Source organism: Magnolia sinica, chromosome 9 (assembly GCF_029962835.1).
Source record: "Magnolia sinica isolate HGM2019 chromosome 9, MsV1, whole genome shotgun sequence".
In the NCBI taxonomy this organism is placed as follows: domain Eukaryota; kingdom Viridiplantae; phylum Streptophyta; class Magnoliopsida; order Magnoliales; family Magnoliaceae; genus Magnolia; species Magnolia sinica.
Window position 1 is genome coordinate 65,851,937 of NC_080581.1, and position 22,044 is coordinate 65,873,980.

The following is a 22,044-nucleotide window of genomic DNA, read 5'->3' on the forward strand; positions in this document are numbered from 1 at the left end:
AATGTTTTAAGTAGGACAACCTGATTTCATGAACGTAGTAAGGATCAAGATCGCAAACTAAGCAAGTGACAAGAGAGAGAGCTATCTATTACAAGCATTCACCACACAATAAAATTACAATCATTCACCACATATATAGAAATTTAAACCATTCACCACAAACATCAAAAGTTATAGTGGTTCAGTGTGTACACCAACTGTTCTCAAACAACCACACTTACTACACTCCCAATAATCACAACCCACGTGATATTGGCGTTCACTAATAATCAAGGTTTTCACAGGTTCACCTTAAAACCTATATAGTTGTGTTTTTAGATAGGCTATCACAAACAAAACCCCACGCTGAGATTTTCTGGCTATCTCAGTCAAAACCAATACATGAGATTTTCTGGATATCTCAAAGAAACCAAAAACAAAAGTACAGAATGATACTTATCTTCCTTTTTGAAGACGATATTGATGTAGCCCGTAGAACCGCTTCGTTCGATGTAGAACGTTCAATGTCCAGTAATACAATCAAGGATTCTAGGTTTTAATTGATTTTAAATTAGTTCAAACCTCAGGCTATTTGTTTGAATCCTTTAGATCTCAAAAAGAACAGTGATTACTCTCTTTTAAAATATAAGATTCATAAACTAGAGATCAAAGAATCAAAACAAAAGGTATTAACATAAATTTAAAATACCGTGCAATAGCGTGAAGATAATAGGGGCTTCTCTCTTTCTGAATGGAGGCTTTTCTTAGTATGAATTCATGATTTTGGAATGAGAGAAGGCTTCTATTTATAGTTTAAAATTCGGTTGCTTCCACTCATCTAAGGTCTCCTTTGACTCGTCTAAGATCCAACAAAATTTCAAATTTTCGGCGTGATCGGATAAAGCCGTTCTTCAACTGGTCGAGGGCCCTGCTCGACTGGTCGAGCACCGACTTTGACTGGTCAAGAGTGATAAAAATCAGTCGCTGGACTTTGAGTTGAGCACCCTTTGACTGGTCGAAGGTGTTCCTTCGACTGGTTGAGCACCCTGCTCAACTGGTTGAGAAACCACTAGAAATATCCGTTTTTTGAGTTTGAATCTTTGATTGGTCGAAGTTTTTCTTGGACTGGTCAAACCAAGGCTTTGACTAGTCAAACTAAGGCTTAGACTAGTCGAACTAAAGCCCAATAAAAGTATAAAACCCCATATAAGTGTAGCATTTGAAAGAACCTAAGTCCAAGGTCTTTCTATGGTTATTTATACTTGAGAAAGCTGGACATTGAAGTGTATAGAACAAATCTTCTACTTGAAAGTGGAGCTTGATCTTCTACCAGTAGTAGAATTTGAGTATTCTTTAGCTCGCATTATCCATGTCTTGAACTTGTTCTTGTACTATACACACTTCATGGTTTGTTCTTGAAGGTGAACTTTCTATCATTTGAAGTTGAACTTTCCATCACTTGAAGGTAAACTTTCCATCACTTGAAGGTGAACTTTGTGAACTTTCCGTCACGTGAAGGTGAACTTTCCATCACTTGAAGGTGTTTTGTCTTATCGAAATTTGACAAAATAAAAGTGTGCACAACACTTACAATCACAAACGTGTGCACAACACTTACATAAATGTTAGAGGTCACATTACGAAAGATTCATTGGACTGACTAGACAAGATGAATTAAGGACACACCAACTCAACGTAAAGAAAAAGCACTATACACACACTGAATTTTCCACATGAGTAAGTACTAAATAATTACGTACATGTGGTATTACCCACATTCACGTTATGACTCATGTATTTATAATAGTTTTTCTAATTGTAATATATTGATTATGTTTTGCCTCATGCATATCATTGTTTGAAAGATGTGCATATTTTAAGAATATGGGGAGGGAATGAGAAGAGCATTTCGTGTATGTGAACACCAGACAACTCGGGGAATGAGATCTCTTAAATAGACGGGGGGATAGGTCCTGGGGTGCGAATCCTCGATCCTTGTTGGTACCAATTGGGCCTCCATCTCAGACTGTGAGTTGGGTGGAGGAGTCTAACCAGCTCGGAATGAGTTACCCATTGTTTGAGGCCGGGTGATTGCGCATGGTAGGTGAGGGAGCTTCTATATGTGTTAAAGATCAACTTATGCATGCCAAGTGGGTGTTGGTAGGCTGAGGCAAAAGAGATTGGGCCCTGGTGGTTCAATATATTAATTGTACTGGAAATGTGGTGGAAGATTGCTATCCATGCATTTATCCTTTGTGTGTTATGAAATCTTGTAGAACGTGTACTTGATGCATGCCTAATTGTGACAGCATGTGTAGAAATTGCTTGTTGATCTTCATAACTTACCCTGTTGGGACTTAATTTTCCAAGATAAAGAAACCGTTAGGTGTATTCGGGAGTGGCCATGTGATCTGGAGAATGTTCCCCTTGAGCAAAGAGAAAAAGCAAAAGAAGTGATGTATGCTTACGAGCAAAAGAAGATCCAAGAGCATGACTCTTAATCTTTTAGTGTTGTTTCAAATAATGAGTTTATTAGTTGAGGTTGGCTTAGAGAAAGAGAAAGAGCAAGAGAAGAAAAAATTATTTTATTTCTTTTATTTTTCATAGAGTGAGATTATTTTATTATTCATTGAATAATTAGTTTGAATAAACCAATGTACTTGGATACCGTCCTTTTTATTTATCAACTTAGTGATGCCTTTTGATTTTCTACATCTTGGTCGAAAAGATGGAATGGATGTTTGAGTTGTATGTAGTTCATATAATGAGTCACACCACGACTCAATGACAAGGCCGAGCAGGCTCAAGTACCGGAATTTGGGGTGGGACAAACTCTGTGTCCATCATCTCAGTTTGGATGTATTTACTAGTAACCTCTTCCTTGTGAGTTCTAGATGTTGCTTTCGTAGGTCAACACTTCTAATCTTTTGCCGGTTCAATCTCTCTCTCTGTATTCCCAATAGTCCATTAGTCGAAATTAGTGATCAATTACCCCCTGTTTTAGTGCCAACAATGCATACCTAAAGAGAGCAACATATGCTAAAACTTGGAAAAGCTCTAAAGGTTTAACAACCATAGACTTTTGACAACTAAAGTAAAATGCCCTTGAACTTGTCAAAACCATATAGGCATACTATAAGTTGGTTGTTACTCAGTGTCAAAATTGCATGATGTTGGATTGTTTAAAATCTAACTTAATAGACTTTTATATGGGAACTAATTTTATATAGTTCTAACATTGTTTGATAATCGGAAAGTGCCCCACTAAACAAAGTAACAAAAATACAAAAGGGATACTTATTGAGATAAATAACAAATAATTAAGATAAAGAAGTCCTATAAACTTGATGCCCATTCAATGGATATCATGGCCACCTCAATGTGATCTAACCATTGATCCTATTTGATTTAGCTCAAACCATGGATCTCTTCCTTTTTTTTTTGAATGGTAACACTAGCAGGGATTGAACCCTGGATCGCTCACACACACACTACACAGTCTCTACCAACTCATCCAATGAGCAGGAGATGATATGGGCAGTTGGATTGGTTAAATCTTTGATTGACCAACTTGTGTGGCATACAAGTTGCATCAATTTCACCCGACTTAAAAAGAACTCCTTGAGTTGAAAGTCAGTAGCTTCAATTTTCTGTGGAGTTCTTTTGTACTATGCCTTACATGGCTTCAAAGAAAGTTGATGGTGAAGGCCCATGTTCCCAGCTGGCAGCCCAGCTTGTGTATACCACAACATTGAAACACATGCCATTTATTTTTATGCCTGATTGTCCTTTGTATTCCGGGCATCCACTTCCACTACATGTTATACTGTATTGGCTTGCATTGGTTGTTAGATTGTGGATCTTTGCAATGTCAGTTGCCCCTAATCAACTTCTGTTGGCTATGATGTCGATATGCCTTTATTGGCCCTCGATCTTTGCACCTTGATCCTTATTGAGTTGGAATTGGGGTGTCAATCTCCGTAAAGTTTGCCAACATGTTTGTAAACATACTTATCTTCTTTATTGTAAAGTTGTCCATATCTGTGGTTCCATCAGTCCCTTCTATCGGATCCTCTATTAACTATCTTTAGCTTCAGACCCTTCATCCAGCTGTGACTAAGGTGTTCCATAACGGTAACGGCCCCCATAATGCCAGTTATGGCTCTTCTTTTAGTTGGAAGATCTATCTCAGCCTGTTACGAGATGTTATGGGACCTGTTACGGCTTGTTTTTTCTTTTCTTTTCTACATCTTGGTCGAATGGATGTTTGGGTTGTATGTAGTTCATATAGTGAGTCACACCACGACTCAATGACTAGGCCGTGCACGCTCGAGCGCTGAAAATTCGGGGCGTGACAAACTCTGTCCATCATCTCAGTTTGGATGTATTTATTAGGAAACTCTTGTGAGTTCTAGATGTTGCTTTCACAAGTCAACACTTATGATCTTTTGCCTGTTCAATCTCTCTCTCTCTCTCTCTCTCTCTCTCTATTGCCAATAGTCCATTAGTCGAAATTAGTGATCAATTATCCACTCTTTTAGCGCCGACAACACTACCTAAAGACAGCAACACATGCTAGAACTTGGGAAAACTCTAAAAGTTTGTGGGTTTTTTTTTTTTTTTTTCCTTCAGTTTCAAATATTATATGTTGTTACAACCACATACTTTTGACAACTAAAGTAAAATGCCCTTTAACTTATCAAAATCACATAGGCTTGCTATAAGTTGGTCGTAACTCATTGTCAAAATTGCATGATGTTGGATTGTTTAAAATCTAACTTAATAGACTTTTATATGGGAACTAATTTTGTATCGCTCTAACATTGTTCGGTACTTGGAAAGTGCCACATTAAACAAAGTAACAAAAATACAAAAAGGGGTACTTATTGAGATAAATTACAAGCAATTAAGATACACAAGTCCTATGAACTTTTGATGGCCATACAATTGATATCATGGCCACCACAGTGTGATCTAACCATTGATCCTATCTGATTTAGGTCAAACCATGGATCTGGTCTGCATATATATATATATATATATATATATATATATATAACACTGGAAGGGATTGAACCCTGGATCACTCGCACACACTACACAGTCCCTACCAGCTCATCCAACGAGCAGGAGACAATATGGCCAGTTGGATTGGTTAAATCTTTGATCGATCAGCTTTTGTGGTCTACAAGTTGCATCAATTTCACCCAACTTTAAAAGAACTCTCCCTTGAGTTGAAAGTCAGTAGTTTCAATTTTCTGTAGAGTTCTTTTGTTCTACATCCTTCATGGCTTCAAAGAAAGTTGATGGTGAAGGCCCATGTGCCCAACTGGCAGCTTGTGTATACTACAACATTGAAACACATGCCATTTCTTTTAATGCCCGCTTGTCCTTCATATTCCAGGCATCCACTACATTTTTTACTGAATTTGCTTGCGTTGGTTGTTAGATTGTGGATCTTGGCATTGTCAGTTGCCGCGAATCAACTTCTGTTGGCTATGATGTCGATATGTCTTTATTGGCCCTTGATTTTTGCACCTTGATCATTATTGAGATGGTATTGGGGTGTCTGTAGAGTTTGCCAATATGATTGTAAACATACTTATCTTCTTTATTGTAAAGTTATCCATATCCGTGGTTCCATCGGTCCCTTCTATCGGCTCCTCTATTAACTATCTTTAGCTTCAGACCTTCATCCATCAGTGACTGAGGTGTTCCATAACCGTAACGGCCCCCAAAATGGCTGTTATGGCTTCTTTTCTTTTTCTTTTTCTTTTTTAATTTTTTTTATTTCTGTAATGGCCATTTCGGCCCCATGATGCATAACGGTTACTACTGTTACTGTTACGTAACCATTTTGGCATACCATGTTTTTGACCAATCAACAGACCCATCGGTGGATTCAATGGTGGACTCAGCCTGTATCACTCCACTTCTAGATACTTCCTTGTCTAGATCTTCAGAAATAGTGGACTTGGATTCATTGTGAATTTTTCCTTTCATTTGAGTGACAAAAATGGGCTTGGGCTGCTTCTTCTTCTGTTTTTGTTTTTTTGTTTTGTTTTTTTTTTTTTTAAAGTTTTTTTAAATTTTTTTGGAATTTCTTTACTGACTCTTAAAACTTTATCATCTCTTCCACCCACATCTTCTGTAACGTTCTTGTTCCCTCATCTCTTTCTCACATGTCCCATTATGATGAGGTAACACATGCTTATAACTCATGAAATACTCTAAAAGTTTGTTTTTAATTCCAAAATATCGTAATGGGCTCGTTTTAAAACCATATCAATAGGCTTTCAAACAGGCCCAACTTCTTTGTTGTTCTAAAATCGTTTGATACCTAAAAATTGGCCCCAAATAGTGATACCTAAAAATTGGCCCGTAAAAGTGGTGGAAATACATAAGGTAAACTCATTGAATAAATCGTGACTCAATCTAATCCTAACAACTAAGATGAATGATCCTATGAACTTGACAACCATTCTATTGATCCCATGGGCCCCATGATGTAATTTGACCATTAATCTTGTCAGATTTAGCATCACACCATGGATTCTGTCCATATGATGAATCAAGGCAAGCGGGATTGTTGGATCTGTTATATCTTTGATTTGCCAGCTTGTATGGCCTTCTCATTGCGTCATATATTTTGGTGGAAACATAACCTAACCTGGGGCAATCATTTTAGCATTAGAAAATGTGTCTATGAATATGATGGAACCTGATTTTTGGCAATCATGTCAACACAACAGTTTGTTCTGTTGTATATCCTTATTTTAGAATTAGAAAATGTATTTATGAATAAGTTGGACACAGGAATTTCTCTTGATGTGGTTGTGTCTAGAGTTCTGGAAAATTGGAGATAAACCCTGAGTATGATAGGGTATGTGTTGAAATCTAGAGGGAATGTTTTCACAAAGACTGGTCTGCTGCTCTGAACCTCAAGCATGCGCAGCACTTCATGGATCTTACTCTGGCATATCCATGGAGATAGAATTTGTTGTGATCACTGTAAATCACATCTCTTAGAATCAGGATTGTACATCATGTCATCTGCCAAAGAATATTTTGGGTGTTGGGCTTTCATTTCTTACAAAATCTGGATCCTTCACAATTTTCCTTTATAATTTTATACCCAGAGCTCTGTGTGTGTGTGTGTGTGTGTGTGTGTGTGTGTGTGTGTGATATCTATCATTGATTTGAACCGTCCATTCATTCACACAACTTGGGCCAAGCCATGGCGCAAAACTCACACCAACTAGATGATCCTAAACATCCGATCAATATTGTTGAAAATGAACAGTCAATAGTTAGCGAAGAAACAAAATAGGTCCAATCATCATCTTGAAACATCTATTCAATAGATCCACTTTGTATTTTTATGATTCCAAAGTAGCACTTCCGTTTGATGATTCTAACCATGAATGGCCTGTAAATAACACGGTCGTAACAAGTTGGCCCATTCAAAGGGTTAGGATTATCCGATTGGCTTGATTCTTGCACCATGGCTTTCTCCAAATGATATTATTGAATGAACCATCCCGATTGATGATTGAACATTCACATGTCATTCACAAGAATTGGGGTTTGGGGGCGTTAGTAACATCCTTGAACCTTTTAATCGGCGCACTGGGTGACCTATCGTCGGTCTGATCCATTCATGCATTCATACAACTAGGAGTATATATGCATACACTGAGGTACACGTTCTAGCATCATTCTTTCTTTTTAGAAATAATCATTCCAAAGTGTTCTTTATTTTCATGTTGAGCAGTTCTATCATTTTTGCTACCTCAGCCTTTTTGCTCACATGAGTTCATTACTCACATATCTATTATCAGACTGCGTGTAACTGCTTCTGCATTTCTCACCAACATGTACTTGAAATTCTCGAATCTCTCATCCTTAAGTGTTTGCTTCTTCTTCCTGTAATGTGTACGCATTTGCTTTTAGTTTGGAAGGCTAAAGGAGGTTAATCCCACTTGATATCCATTGATGTTGTTTTTTGTGATGTGTTCAGATCATAAGCCAAAGAAGCAGTTTTGTTCGCCTCCCTATGACTTCGGGTTTGTTTTGATGAAAAGCACCAAATTGGAGGGGTTTTAAAACATCATAGTATCTTCAAGCAACAGCTCAAAATAGCAGCAGATCTGCTGGGCATGCATCTCTCCTTACAGTGTTTTGGTGTTTTATTAGCAATTGAATAAGGTGGTGAAGTTTTCAGGTACGCTGTTAGTATTTTAGTGTTCTTCAACAGTCAATTCATGAGACGAGATGCATGCACCCTTTTCCAAGTTTAGGTGTATATATAGTGATACAGAAACATTACGAACTAACATGATCTCTTCTTACATGCTTTTAATAAATTTCATGTACATGCCGCACATGTGCCAGCATGGTGCATAGGTGTGAAATCCAATCCATGTAGTTGGTCTGACCTCATACACAATTTGCCAAAAATAAATTTGGTCCACTCAACATGTGGGCCCCAATATTTAAAACAGGTGGATGGGTTATAAAAGCTCAACCAAGTTTTCAGATCCGTACATTTGTTTTGCAAACTGGCCCACCCCGACCAGTGGATCAACCTTTTATTGGGCTGGGGTGTCAATATAGTGATGCCATTCTAACAGATTGTTGGATCTTGGACCTATCATGGCATGATGGACATGTATGGTAGGTACATTAGCTTTATTGCACGCATGTGTGGGCTTAGCAAAGCTCTTATAGCATATCTCCTCCCTATGGACTGTTTATACAAAATATCCCTTGCTATGTTTTGCTTCCTTGAGCATGATTAGGACTGTCAACGGGCTGGGCTGGGGGAGGCAAAATCAACAGGCCTGACCTGAACAGTTCAAAGCCTGGGTGAAACCAATCCTGGGCCCTGCCCATTGACAGCCCTAAACATGATTATTAAATTCGACATGTGGCTTTGGAAGCTAGATGTGATTCTTCTTCTTCTTTTTGTTTCTATCAAGGACATGTCAATTATAGTAACTCAGTGGGTCGACTTGAAACTTGGCTGAGTCTCACTTGGAAACTTGCTAGGGAGCTTGACTTGATTGGGTCTTGACAGGACTTGTGGAGTCCATCCAAATTTGGTCAACTTGAACTCGGTATGACTTGACCAAGTCACTTCTCCATTCAAGTGTTTGACTTTTAAAAAAATTAAATGTTGACAACCAAGGTATCCCGTATCGGTATCGGTTGGCGTAATGGTGCCCTCCGATATCGATTGGATACGGGGGCGTAACGGTGCAATTTTATTTTACTTTGCTAAAAAAAAAGAAAAAATATGGATTAAATCCGTAATATTCTAAGCATTCCAAATATGCATTCATTTATAAATTGGAACATGTTTGGTGGTGTAATGGTCCACTCTTTGGTGAGAAGTTGTATCAGATTGTCTGATAAATTTATGAACCAGATAACCTGAATTTGACTACAAAATTCATATATTTAATGTTCTAACTATCTATTATCAATGATAGATATATTAGAATGAATGTAATATGAAAATATCTTACATTAGGTGTTTGCAATTATTTTTGAGGAATTTCTCGAACATACTTGTAAAATGACACCACAAATCTGTAAAATGCACATTAACATGTTCTACTATGATTAACACATCATATTCTATGATTAAAACAACAAACCATTCATTAAAAAATTAATTTTCGAATTTTAAAAAAAAAAGGGCTGAAATTAATGCGTAAATAGAAAAAAATATAAAAAAATATAAAATGACACCACAAATCTGTAAAATGCACATTAACATGTTCTACCATAATTAACACATCATATTTTATGATTAAAACAGCAAACCATTCATTAAAAAATGATTTTTCGAATTTGAAAAAAAAAGGCCGAAATTAGTGCGTAAATAGAAAAAAATATAAAAATATATAAAAAAATATAAAATGACACCACAAATCTGTAAAATGCACGTTAACATGTTCTACTATAATTAACACATCATATTCTATGATTAAAACAACAAACCATTTATTAAAAAATGATTTTTTGAATTTAAAAAAAAAGGGCCGAAATTAGTGCGTAAATAGAAAAAAATATAAAATGACACCACAAATCTGTAAAATGCACATTAACATATTCTACTATAATTAACACATCATATTCTATGATTAAAACAGCAAACCATTCATTAAAAAATGATTTTTCGAATTTTAAAAAAAGGGCCAAAATTAGTGCGTAAATAGAAAAAAATATAAAAAATATAAAATGACACCACAAATCTGTAAAATGCACATTAACATATTCTACTATAATTAACACATCATATTCTATAATTAAAACAACAAACCATTCATTAAAAAAAGAATTTTCAAATTTTTTTAAAAAAGGGCCAAAATTAGTGCGTAAATAGAAAAAAATATAAAAAATATATAAAATGACACCACAAATTTGTAAAATGCACATTAACATGTTCTATTATGATTAACACATCATATTCTATGATTAAAATAGCAAAACATACAATAAAAAGTATAAATACCTATTTTTGACGAATTTATGAAAAATGGCCCACCGAGCTTTGATTTAAGAAAACCCATAATATAATGTGTTTTTATCTCAAATATCAAGCCAAGATTGATCAAAAATAGTAATAGAAGGATTGAGTAAGAGTTTGGAAGCAAGTGGTTTCAAAAAAACTGAAAAACAGAGCTTGAAAAGAAAAAAAATGACCGTTATTCGACCGTTACGGGCTAGCCGTTACGGGTTAGTAACGGCCGTTATGGTGCCATTACGTTACAAAATCGGGGGGTCGCCCGTTACGCCCCCGTATCGCGTAACGGGTACGACCGTTACCGTTACGTATCGGCCGTTACAACCGATATGTAATGGATTCGGGACACCTTGCTGACAACAGGATTCAGACAACAATTTCAGATGAGGAAGTTCACAGTCACCACCATTGCTATGTAGAGTGCAATTTTGTGTTCTTTTGGATATTCATAATTTATGCCTTTCTAAGAAATTTGAGATTTTCTCCCCAACATAAATACTTCAAGTTTGATTATTAAAATATTGATTTTGAGTCAATTAATGACTTGGTTGAGTCTTCAAGTTGACCCGACCCAGCTGGACATCAAGTCTAGTTGATGCAGGACAACCAACCACTTGCTTTAAAAGCTTGAACTAATAGAGCATGACAAATCAATCCACTTCACAAGGGTCCCACCTCACACGAGCCGCCCACCCTTAGTTGGACATCAAGTCTAGTTAACTGATGATTTTTTTATTTTTTATTTTTTTCTTGCATTGAAGACGTGAGAATCTGAGTGTTTTAATATTTTTAACATCCTCTTCATTTTGTACATTTTTATAAAAATTTGGATTTTTTTTTTTGGAAATTCGTACTACCATGAAAGTGGAAATGGGATGATGGTTGGTGACTAATACCCTACTTAGAGGAATGCTATTTATCATTTAAAAAAGAGGAATGCTATTTACAGCCAATCCTATGTATAAGTGCCTCACATGCGGATGCAGAATGTGCATGAGGGATCCAATGTTCATCAAGTGGGGGCCCCTCCCTAGTTGTGTCTCAGACTAATAGTAGGGTGGCCACCTGATGTGCTTGAATCCAATTCATTGTATTCGTGCTGTCTCTCATAGTCGAGGTTAAATCTTTCATCTCCCATGCTACCTCATGAGGGACTTTGGCTTTCATCTTCTTTTGTGGCTTAGATGATTATGGCTTAACTAGTGGAGTGTTACTTGTTCCAAATACAGGCGATGTAGCTGGGAATAATTCTGGTTGTGTATCTGCATCAGAGAAATTAGATAGAGCTCTCCTATAAGGGGCTTTTTTTATTTTTTTATTTTAAAAAAAAAAAAAATGTGGTTCCGAGTCAAATGCATCCCAGACTTAGAATGCGCCCATGATCTAAAGGCAGTAGCATGATCAATCCCAATTATTTTTATCATATTGTAATAATAAAGAAATGGGTTGTACTGAAAGTCCCTCACTTCATAATGTTTCTGTGAACATTAAAATAGGAAAAAATATTATATACTTTGCACATGCAAGCTATATTTATTAAGAGAGCACATAAAAATTAATTACAAAAAGTTACTTCAATATAGGCATCCCATACTTCTGGTTCTGCAGTAACGTGCTGACAGTCGTTATCCCATCCAAATCCACTGTCTTGTGCAAGGTTTTCACAATGTAGAAAATCTTTTTTAATGTTTTGATTTAGTTTTGGCAATGCTTGTCGGTTAGCTCGATGTGTAGTTTGTCACGGATTGAACTACTTGTTGCAGTATATGTTGTTGATTTAAATGTCCCGTTTTCACAACAATAGCGTCAGTCGGTATGTTCCTATAACACCTCAATCACTGTGCTATCCATCACTATGTTCCATTTAATTGTTCTTCCATGAGCCAAAGCAAATTCGTTTGTGTTGACATTTCTAATGGAATTCAATCAAACATGCAAAAAGTAAGGCACAAGAAAGAAACATATGATTCTTCAAATACCAAAACATAGTTACTAGCAAACATTTAGTAATTACAAAATATCTATTCCAACAATAGAATGAAAATTTTCATACATAGTTTCTGCAAGTTTATCACGAAATTGATTCCAAGCATCTCTCCCTTCTACTTGGTTCATTTGAGATCCAAAGTCATCTCTTTCCCCAATTCCAACCGCTCGTTTTCAGTTGCATTAGTGCATAGAAGGTCTTTGTCCTCTGAATTTCTATCATCGCCTATATTGTTGCCTTCATTAAGAAGCACATCATTCCTCTTGTTGACAATGTGATTATGAATGATAAAACAGGCTATTACAATCTTCAACCATCTCTATTGGATAGGATGGGGTGCACCTCAGTATTGGAAACCTTGAATTCAATACTCCAATTGCTGGTCTTGTAGCATTTCTTAATGATGATTTATGAAAACCAAACAACTATTTCTTATCTCTCAGCATACAACTATGCTTAAATTCCTTGAGATGGTAATGAACACATCTATTAGGTGCTAGGAAACAAGGGGTGCTGGGAAAACCCAGATGAGGTAAATACTACTTTCCCCTAGATAGAGGCAATTTTCCCTTCCATGTGTGTGCAGATGCTAACAAATGTGAATCCGCTGTAGATCCTTCCCATATAGTAAGGACATAAACATTTTAACTCAAACAAGCAGGTTGCTAAAACATTTTGGGATATATACCTTTTTCTATTACGTCGGGAACATTTTGGGATATATACCTTTTCTATATGTCAGACAAGACAAATATGGACAACCAATGGGAATTACCGCTTCGATGGATCCCCAAGTCCTTCTGATGGAAACTATCATTGCTTTGGTTGAGAAAACGACCAGACAAGCTGAATGCGATCATCCCACGCCAGCCTTCAAGTTGCTACATTGTTGAATAAATGCCATGTTGAATGATGAAGTTAATTAGGCAAGTGAAGCCAACATCACGGCTACTACATCTATCTATGATAAGCATGAAAAATACAACTAACAAACACAAGATGGCTAATCCTAACATTCTTATTAAGTGTTAAGATTGGCCGAATGGCCAAAGCACCAGCACATGACAACCATATCACAACCACTTTATCTTGAAGAAGAAAGTAAGCTAACTAAAATGGTCGAAGTATAATCACACGCATTCATGCACATTCAAGGATTGATCTTAACAACCAATTAGAAGTAGGGATGGAAGAAGACGTCAGCCCTATTAGACGAAACGAGCTTGCAAAGAAGCGTATGGGCATTGGCTCTTGCCATCATTTGAAGCCTCATAACACTGGAACCTCAAAGAAAAAGTCACCACAATGTCTGTTGAAGGAAGCTGCATGCCTACTCAGTCGCCTCTCTCTCTCTTTCTAGTTAATCAGTTACCGTGGCCTCCATTGCTTTGCGTCGCTCCTATAGGGTTAGAATTTGATAATTGATAGTTCAAATTTCCTGGTGTAGTTGATCAATGCTGCCACTACACTTCCCATGATCTCCCTGAATCCTCTTGGCTTCTCATTTGAATAGTTTGTTGTTTGCCAGGAGATTGTTAAATCGAACACGCTCTCTTGAAGCATCTCTGAATTTCATGTAGGCAACTATCATCTTCCCCAACACCTTTATCAACATCTAAATCGATAGCATTGTGAAGGCGATCAACCAAGGAGGGACTTCATAAACAAGTTTAGTAGAAGTAAGGGCAGAGAGATCCATAGAAGATTCACCATAAGATCCTTTGGATCTAACCCTAAAGAGGAATTGGCACCCGCAATTGTTTTCACTTCAAAAGGAAATATAAAATGATAGTATAAATCCCTTACAATAAAAAATAAAAATAAAGTACTAAATAAAAGAAAGATATGAAAAAAAGGAAACTGATCATACGAGGAATAAAGTTAGATTTTTTCTTTTGACTTCGAAGAAGAAAAAGTTAATAGTGGTAAGGAAGAACTTCAACTATAAAGTTAATTCATAGAAACTACGCCCGTCGATTCCTACAATAGGAATTAATAAGTGAAATCATGAAAAACGATTTTCGATACAGGAGGTTATGCATGATATTGTAGATCGATAGAATGCTACCTCGTGACATCTATAAATGCCAGTCGAAATCCTTTAGAACGTCTCTTTACATCCTGTAAGTGCAAAGAGATGCAGTGGGACATTGTTTACACTTGACCTGTCATGACCAACTTCAGCAAATAGGATGCCACCACGTGTTGGCACATTCGTATAAATGCTAGTAAATATACTTACAGAGTGTAGAAGAGAGATCGTGAGAATCCGAAACACACCTCTACCAAAGATGTGTGTCATGCTAGGAATGCCATAGCACCCAGAGACGTGGGCACGATTGAAACTCTAGAAGCGGTTATCCTCTTGTTAACACATGGATAGAGCACGCGTAACACAGTGTAATGCTAAGGTGATGATATTCAACAACATGGCTGAATTTAATTGGCAATGTACTTCTGTAGACCACTAAGTAGTGTACCAAGAGAAGTCATCTGCAAACAGAAACATAAGTGCGCATAGCAATACAATAGTTAGCTAGCTTTTCTCAAAATATAATCATATCGAGCCAAGGATGCTAACCGATCAGATCATTTGATCCCATAAGCCAAAGGGCTATACGCAAGGCCACCGCCTAACCCAAGTCTATAAAAGCAATAGGAAATGAAGAGCTTTAGGCCCTCGTTAATCCAATCAAACAAACATCTTATTTAGATCAATGTTGTCTATCAAATCTTTTTCGTCCTATATAGGCATCTATTTTAGCTTAAATTAGTTTAGCTTCTCCACTTCTATCCAACATCATGTTGTAGTAAGTCCAGATCGATTAGCATAGCTTTACTTTAGTTCCTCCACTTCTGTACAGTGAATTCCTGCAACAAGTTAGAATTAGTTTAGTTTTATTCAGAACCTCGCCATTGGACCCCAAATTCCTAAGTTTTTACTTAGTGATTCCCTAGGCCACAACCTACTGGCCAAACTAGGACCGTCTCATGATCATCCATGTTCAAAGGACTATCAACCAACCATGGCCACTTCGCCCACTTAAGCAGCCATTGTTAAGTCTTACTTTATTTTCTTTTCTGTCGATTGTACTGCATTCTCATTTAGTTTAATAAAATTGGCACTTGACTTTATATTTCATGTTTCTTCCTTGAGTACTTACTTTGTTAGTAAATGCGACAAAGCCATCACTATTGCAATAAAAATCCTTGTTTTCAAGGAAAAAAGAACGCATCCGAAGGATAAACCCTCCCCTTCACAAATCACCTGATTCCTTGTCAATCGATAGCCGAGTAGTTAAGCCAATCTTCACAGATTTGGTCCTAATCCGATTATTTTGGCACATAGGGTCACAAGGCGTTCGGTTTGATTCGAGTTGCATACAACTCGGGCACACCTGATACATACATACTTGCACATGTACAATCAAAATCAAGCCATTTACTACGCGTGTGGCCGCGTGTCTGAATTGAAGCCCAACACGAACAAACCTTTTATCCAACTCAAATCTGTCTATTAAATCTTTTTCATCCAACATGGACATTTGTATTTGCCTAGTTTAGCCTTTCCACTTTTGTCCAGTACTATGTTACAGCAAGTTCGGATCAATTAGTATAACTTTAGTTTAGTTCTTTTACTTTCATACAACGCATTGTTGTAACAAGTTGGAATTAGTTTAGTTTCATTCACAACCTCATTTTTGCACCCCAATTTCGTAAGTTCTTACATAGTGATTTTCCAGGCCACAACCTACTGGCAAAACCACGACCATCTCTTGATTGTCTAGGTTTAGATGACCGTCTCATGACTGCCCATGGTTAAAGAACTGTCAACCATCCACGACCGCTTTGCCCCACCTGAGCTGCCGTCAGTAATTCCTTTTAAGGCTAGTTTGGGAGCTTGTAAATGGAGGTAAATGAATTGGGAGTAAATGACTTACTCAATTGTGTTTGGATGTGAGTAAATGAAATGTATTTGAAATTCAAATATTCTGTTTGGATGGGAGTAAATGAGAGAAATTGGAATATGCATTGGGATTTTTTAATATATTCACAGGAATATATGTTATATCCCAAATAAGCTTTAAATCCCAAATTACTGTACATATGTGATATTTGATAGGATGATTGCAATAAGCCCTTTGAATATATATACTTCAGCAAAAAATGAGGAAATTTCGACCTCGGGTGGGTCACAAACATAAGAATCACTAACAAGCAACTTGCCAACATTTTTTAACCGTCCATTTCGAGGGCCGACCTTTGGACGGTTTGGAGCATTCTATTGGTGTGATTTTAGTAATTTAGCCAACAGTTGGATTGTTTCGGAGTATCATTAGTGGGTCATGTGTACGACATGCATCTGTGTAGCAACACCTTTATTTACTCGTGCGACTCTCCAAGGGAGCCTAAAATCTCTCATTTGAGAGAGGATTTCATATACGTGCCTATTTACTCCCATCCAAACACACCTCAAAGACATTTACCGCCATTTACTCTCAATTCCTCTCATTTATCTCCATTTACTCCCATCCAAACGGCCTTCACTTTATTTACTTTTCCGTCGGATATGTTGTATTTTCATTCAATTTAATAAAATTCGGCCCTTGGCGTCATTTTTCTTGTTTCTTCTTTGAGTACTTCATTAATAAACGCGGCAAAGTTATCACTGTTGTGATAAAAGTCCTTGTTTTCAAGGCAAAAAGAACTCATCTGAAGAACTAACACTCCCCTTCACAAATCACTTGCTTTCTTGTCAATCGGTAGCAGAGTAGTTAAGCCCATCTTCACAGATCTGGTCCTAATCTAGCTTTTTCAGCGCCTAGGGTCACTAGGTGTTCAATTTGATTCGAGTCGCATTCGACTCTGACAAGCCCAACGCATTATACACACACGCAATCAAAATCGGGCCATTCATTACTTGTGTGGCAGCGTGTCCTAATTGAAGCCCAACATGGTTTTCTGGTACACCTAGTGGGACTCGGTGTGCTAGTTACAATTCATAATCGAACCAACATGGTGAGCAAACAACGAACCTAGAGGCTGAGTAATCTTCCATATGTTACGAAAGAACCACAAGACGAGCTCGCACAGGTTGAACCCGTTGATGTGGATGTAGGATCTTCCTCTCAAGGCAACGCCTCCATGGAGTGTCATAGAAGCCTTGCACAATGTGCAAGCCAGTTTGCAGTAGATCTCTAAAATAGGAAGAACCCAAGTAGGAAACTTCAATAGGTTTATAGGAGTGTTCCTCGAGAGGCTACCATTATATGATAATCATCAAAAATACCGAGAATCTCGTAGTGGATTCAAATGTAAAAACACCGGCTAATCCTCCACCAAGACTTAGCTAGATTGAACCACAAGGCCGCCTCACACCACCGAAAGTGGTTCTAAGGAGGATGCTTAAACAGTGACTTTATGGCCAATATGATCGGTATGACCCCCACAACGGATATCCTGGGGAGCAACATATGTCTGCACCAAATAGTTTGAGGGGCAACCTCCTATGCCACTAGTGCCACATCCTTACTACACAGGAGCTCAATAGCTCGGTTGGCTACCTCCTATGCCGCCTGCACCTCTCTAACACTATGCAAGGGTCGACCCACTCGAGGATCAACCTCTGGTGCCTCAAGCCCTACCAACTGTTAATCCTGTGGTGCAAAGACCCGCAACCATGACAGTTGGGCTGTGAGAAAGTTATTAACATCATCTAAGAAGTGGCTAGTCAAACTCAAGGCCACAAGGTTGTTAAACCCATCTATCTCAACCCTTACCTTGAAAGGATTAATCAATACTTCAAGCTACCCATAAGGTATAAGGTCCCAAAGTTCACCATTTTCTCATAAGAAGGTGACTTGTCAACAACAAAACACGCCAGTCACTTCATTATACAATGTGGGGAAGTTTCAATCAATGATTTCTTAAAACCTCAAGTTGTTCAGAAACTCCCTAACAAGAGCAGTCTTCACATGGTACATAAACCTACATCCATATTCAGTACACTTGTGGCTAGAGATTGAGGAAAGGTTTCACACGCAGTTCTTTTGAATCGAGCCTATGGTTTACATAGTTGATCTGTCCTGCTTAAGTCAATTACCGAGTGAAACGACTGAGAGATTTATAACTCGCTTTAAGAAGGCAAGAAATCGATGTTCAATGGCTTTACCAGATGTTGAATTTGTCAACTTATCTCAGGACGGTATGGACATCGAACTTCGAAAATTTGAATGTATAGACTTCAAAGATTTCTTTGAGCTCTTTGCCCATGCTACAAAGTACGAATGGATTCTCCGAGAGTTGAGTCAAATAAGAAATTTGTCACAAGGGACCTACTTTCATACCTAAACTACGAATTGGCCGCCACAAAGCTGGTGGCCAAAAGGCCGTCCGTTTGTCTTACTTTGACCAGGAAGGATGTTCAAACCCCTTCAGGAATGAACCCTTGAAAGAATGCATATGAATTTGAAGAGTAGTATTCTTTCGACATCACCAAAGTCAATAAGTTATTCAACTATCTCCTGACAGCTAAATTTATCAAGTTTCCAGAATAACAAATGATTTCATGGACCGAAGAACTAAAGAAAGGTGAGTTCTGTAAGTGGCACGGTACTAAAACTCATTCAACAAACAATTGTATCATTTTTAGGAACATCATCCAAGAAAATATCGGCAAAGGCCTTCTCAAGTACCTAAAAAAAGAGGTCATGGGAATCGACAGAGATTTATTCCCCAAGACTGTTGACACAAGCGTTGTGTTGGGTGACCTCGAGACACTGAAGCGGCCCATGGAAGAAGCATTGACATCAAGGTCGCAGCCCTCGGAAGAAACTGCTCGTAAAGCCTTAAAATGCCACTCCTGAGGTTTTAAAAGAGCAATGACCCCAGTAGAACTCTGTCGAAAAAACCTTGGTGGCAGACCTGTGCCCTAAGCATGTACCATGGGAGTGTTGTTCCCACCAGGTTCTCATGGTTGACCAACGGCCATCCCTAGTGATCCTACAAATCCTACCCTCACAACAGTCTCAATCGTGAGGAGAACAGGACAAGCCAACACACTTAAATATTGCAACACTGCAGCAATATTAGTCATACAAGCTGCTTCGTAAAGTCGACAAGTCAACGCCACCACATCCTAGTATTGCCACATCCCACGACTTTGTGAGAAAAAATCCTCTACATCGGGTCAAGGTCAAGAGGAATTACAATTAGAGGCTTCCACAACAACTCCATTGTAAGCTGAAAAAATGCTTTTAAAAGGACTAGGACCATCAAGCAAATGGCTGTCCTAGACACATAAGGATGGTCAAACTAATAAAGGCACGATGGGATTGTTGGATAATAGTTGTCCATCGTAAGTTCCCTCAACCAACCCAGGGGTTAATCAGAACACAAAAATGTCAACTACAGAGACGACGAGTTGCAACCAGAGCCTACACTATAGCAGACCGCACCATCGATAGCAAATTGTTTGGGACCTTGAGTTCTAGATCGATCATCATATGAAGCTTCGTATGTTGTTGGGTGTTTTTCTAGTTGTCTCTTAAGCTAATCTAGATGACAAATTCATGGACGAAGATTTGTAGAAGACGACTTATCTCTTAAAGAACTCTTAACGGGGGAGACATTACTAGAGAGCTCTTCCCAAACGCAGTACCCACTTATGGTTTTAATTAGTCGAATTGTTTACAACACAAGTTTTACACAGTGGAAAAAATAACCTGTCTGGCCACCATCTTGTATAAGTAAATCCACTCCGTTCATCAAGTGGGAAAACTTATTTGAACCGTAAATTTTCTCATAAAACCTTTTTAATTGTAGTGTGGCACGCCTAAGTTTTGGATCAAACTGATTCTTTTATGTTTATGTGCCATCCAAATTAGCCAAGAAGTCATTCCCACTAGGATGAATGAAAAACACAAAAGTACTAACAAATCCAAAACTTGTGTGGCCCCACGAGTGTTTCAATAGTGGGCGTTCAATCCCCATCGTTTCTTATCGTGTGGCCCACTTGAGCTTTGGATCTACCTCACTTTTTAACTCGTGTTCTAACATGAGGTGTCAAAACAATTGGACGAGGTGGATTTATCAAAAAATGATAGCGGCCCCAAATGTCTTAACAGTGTCCATTCTATCTCCATTGTTTCCTACAATGTGGCCCACTTGAGTTTTGGATCTTGCTTCATTTTTGGGCTCACCCCCTAATACAAGTTGGCAAAACTAATGGCAGAGTGGATTTTTTTTTCAAATACATTATGGTGGGCCTCACAAATGATTGAATGTTTTGCATTCAAATTCAATACACACTTTTTCCTTTCGTCTAGCATCCTTGAGTTTTGTATCTGCCTCATATTTTTTGGGCCCATCCTTAAAATGTTTCGGCGGAACTAGCGGACGGGTGGAATTATTAGAACCGTCACTGTTGGCCCGAGTGTTTCAAGGGTGGCATTCAATTTCCGGTCCTTATGTAGTAATGCATGACTATATTTAGTAAGAGGTGGTGAATTGTCATTGGCTACAGTCCTTTGATAGTTATCCAACACTTGAAAAGATACTGGTAACTCTACCACCATACACATACACAAGGCATGCTTGTGCTAAAATCTAGATCTCCAGGCCAATTGTGGATGTGCCATGGCCCATAAGTACATTGGTCAAGCAAGTAAAGTAGGATAGTAAACATAGGTTTGCAAAGTGCATCCAAACACATCAAAAACCCTAATATGACTTTAAAGGGTTTTGCCTCAAATGCCCCTTTGGAGTGTCCAAACTGTTGGGCTTCAATTTGGATAGGTGGTTGGCCACACATGTAGTGAATGGCTTGATTTGGATTGCGCGTGTGTGAGTATGTATGTGTCTGGCGTGCTGGAGTCATATGCAACATGAATCAAACTGAACGCCTTATGAGCCTAGGGGCGGAAATAGCCAAATTAAGACATTATCCGCGAAGATTGGCTTGACTACTTAGTCGCCACCAATTAACAATAAACCAAGTGATATGCAAAAGGGTTCCTTTTGTCTTGGTTGAAGGACTTTTTATTACTACGGTGATAGCTTTTTTATGTTCACTAACGAAGTAAACACGTAAAGAAGAAACAAGGAATATAAGTTCAAGTGCCAATTTTATCAAACTGAATGAAAATGCAGTACAATCAGTAGAAAAGTAAATAAAACAGAAGAAATTACCGACAGTAATTCAAGCAGGCAAAATGACTATGGATGCTTGATAATCCTCTAAGCCTGGATGGTCGTGAGACAATCATCTAAACCTGGACGGTCATGAGATGGTCATGGTTTGTCTAGCAAGTTGTGGCCTAAGGAATCTCTAAGTAAGAACTTAGGGGTTTGGGGTCTAACGATGATGTCATTGATGAAACTAAACTAATTTTGACTTATTGCAACGACGTGTTAAACAAAAGTAAAGGAACTAAAGTTATGCTAATCGATTTAGACTTGTTGCAACATGGTGCTGGACAGAAGTGGAGAGGCTAAGCTAAGATAAATGTTTGTGTTGGATGAAAAAGATTTGATAGGCAATGTT

General features: G+C 37.9%; 1 protein-coding gene across 3 annotated transcripts in view; it reads left to right on the top strand.

The window, feature by feature from the left end:
- The window catches only part of LOC131255563 (mitochondrial import inner membrane translocase subunit TIM17-2-like), a 30,456-nt gene that overhangs the window by 2,406 nt on the left and 6,006 nt on the right, over positions 1–22,044 (top strand). For 2 of the 3 annotated variants that reach the window (XR_009176174.1, XR_009176173.1), the window contains exons 2-3: positions 2,350–2,520; positions 8,000–8,203. The gene's annotated coding sequence lies outside the window, so the exon portion shown is untranslated. Of the gene's footprint in view, positions 1–2,349; positions 2,692–7,999; positions 8,204–22,044 lie in introns of those variants that run through there. The other variant, XM_058256310.1, reaches the window with a different exon arrangement.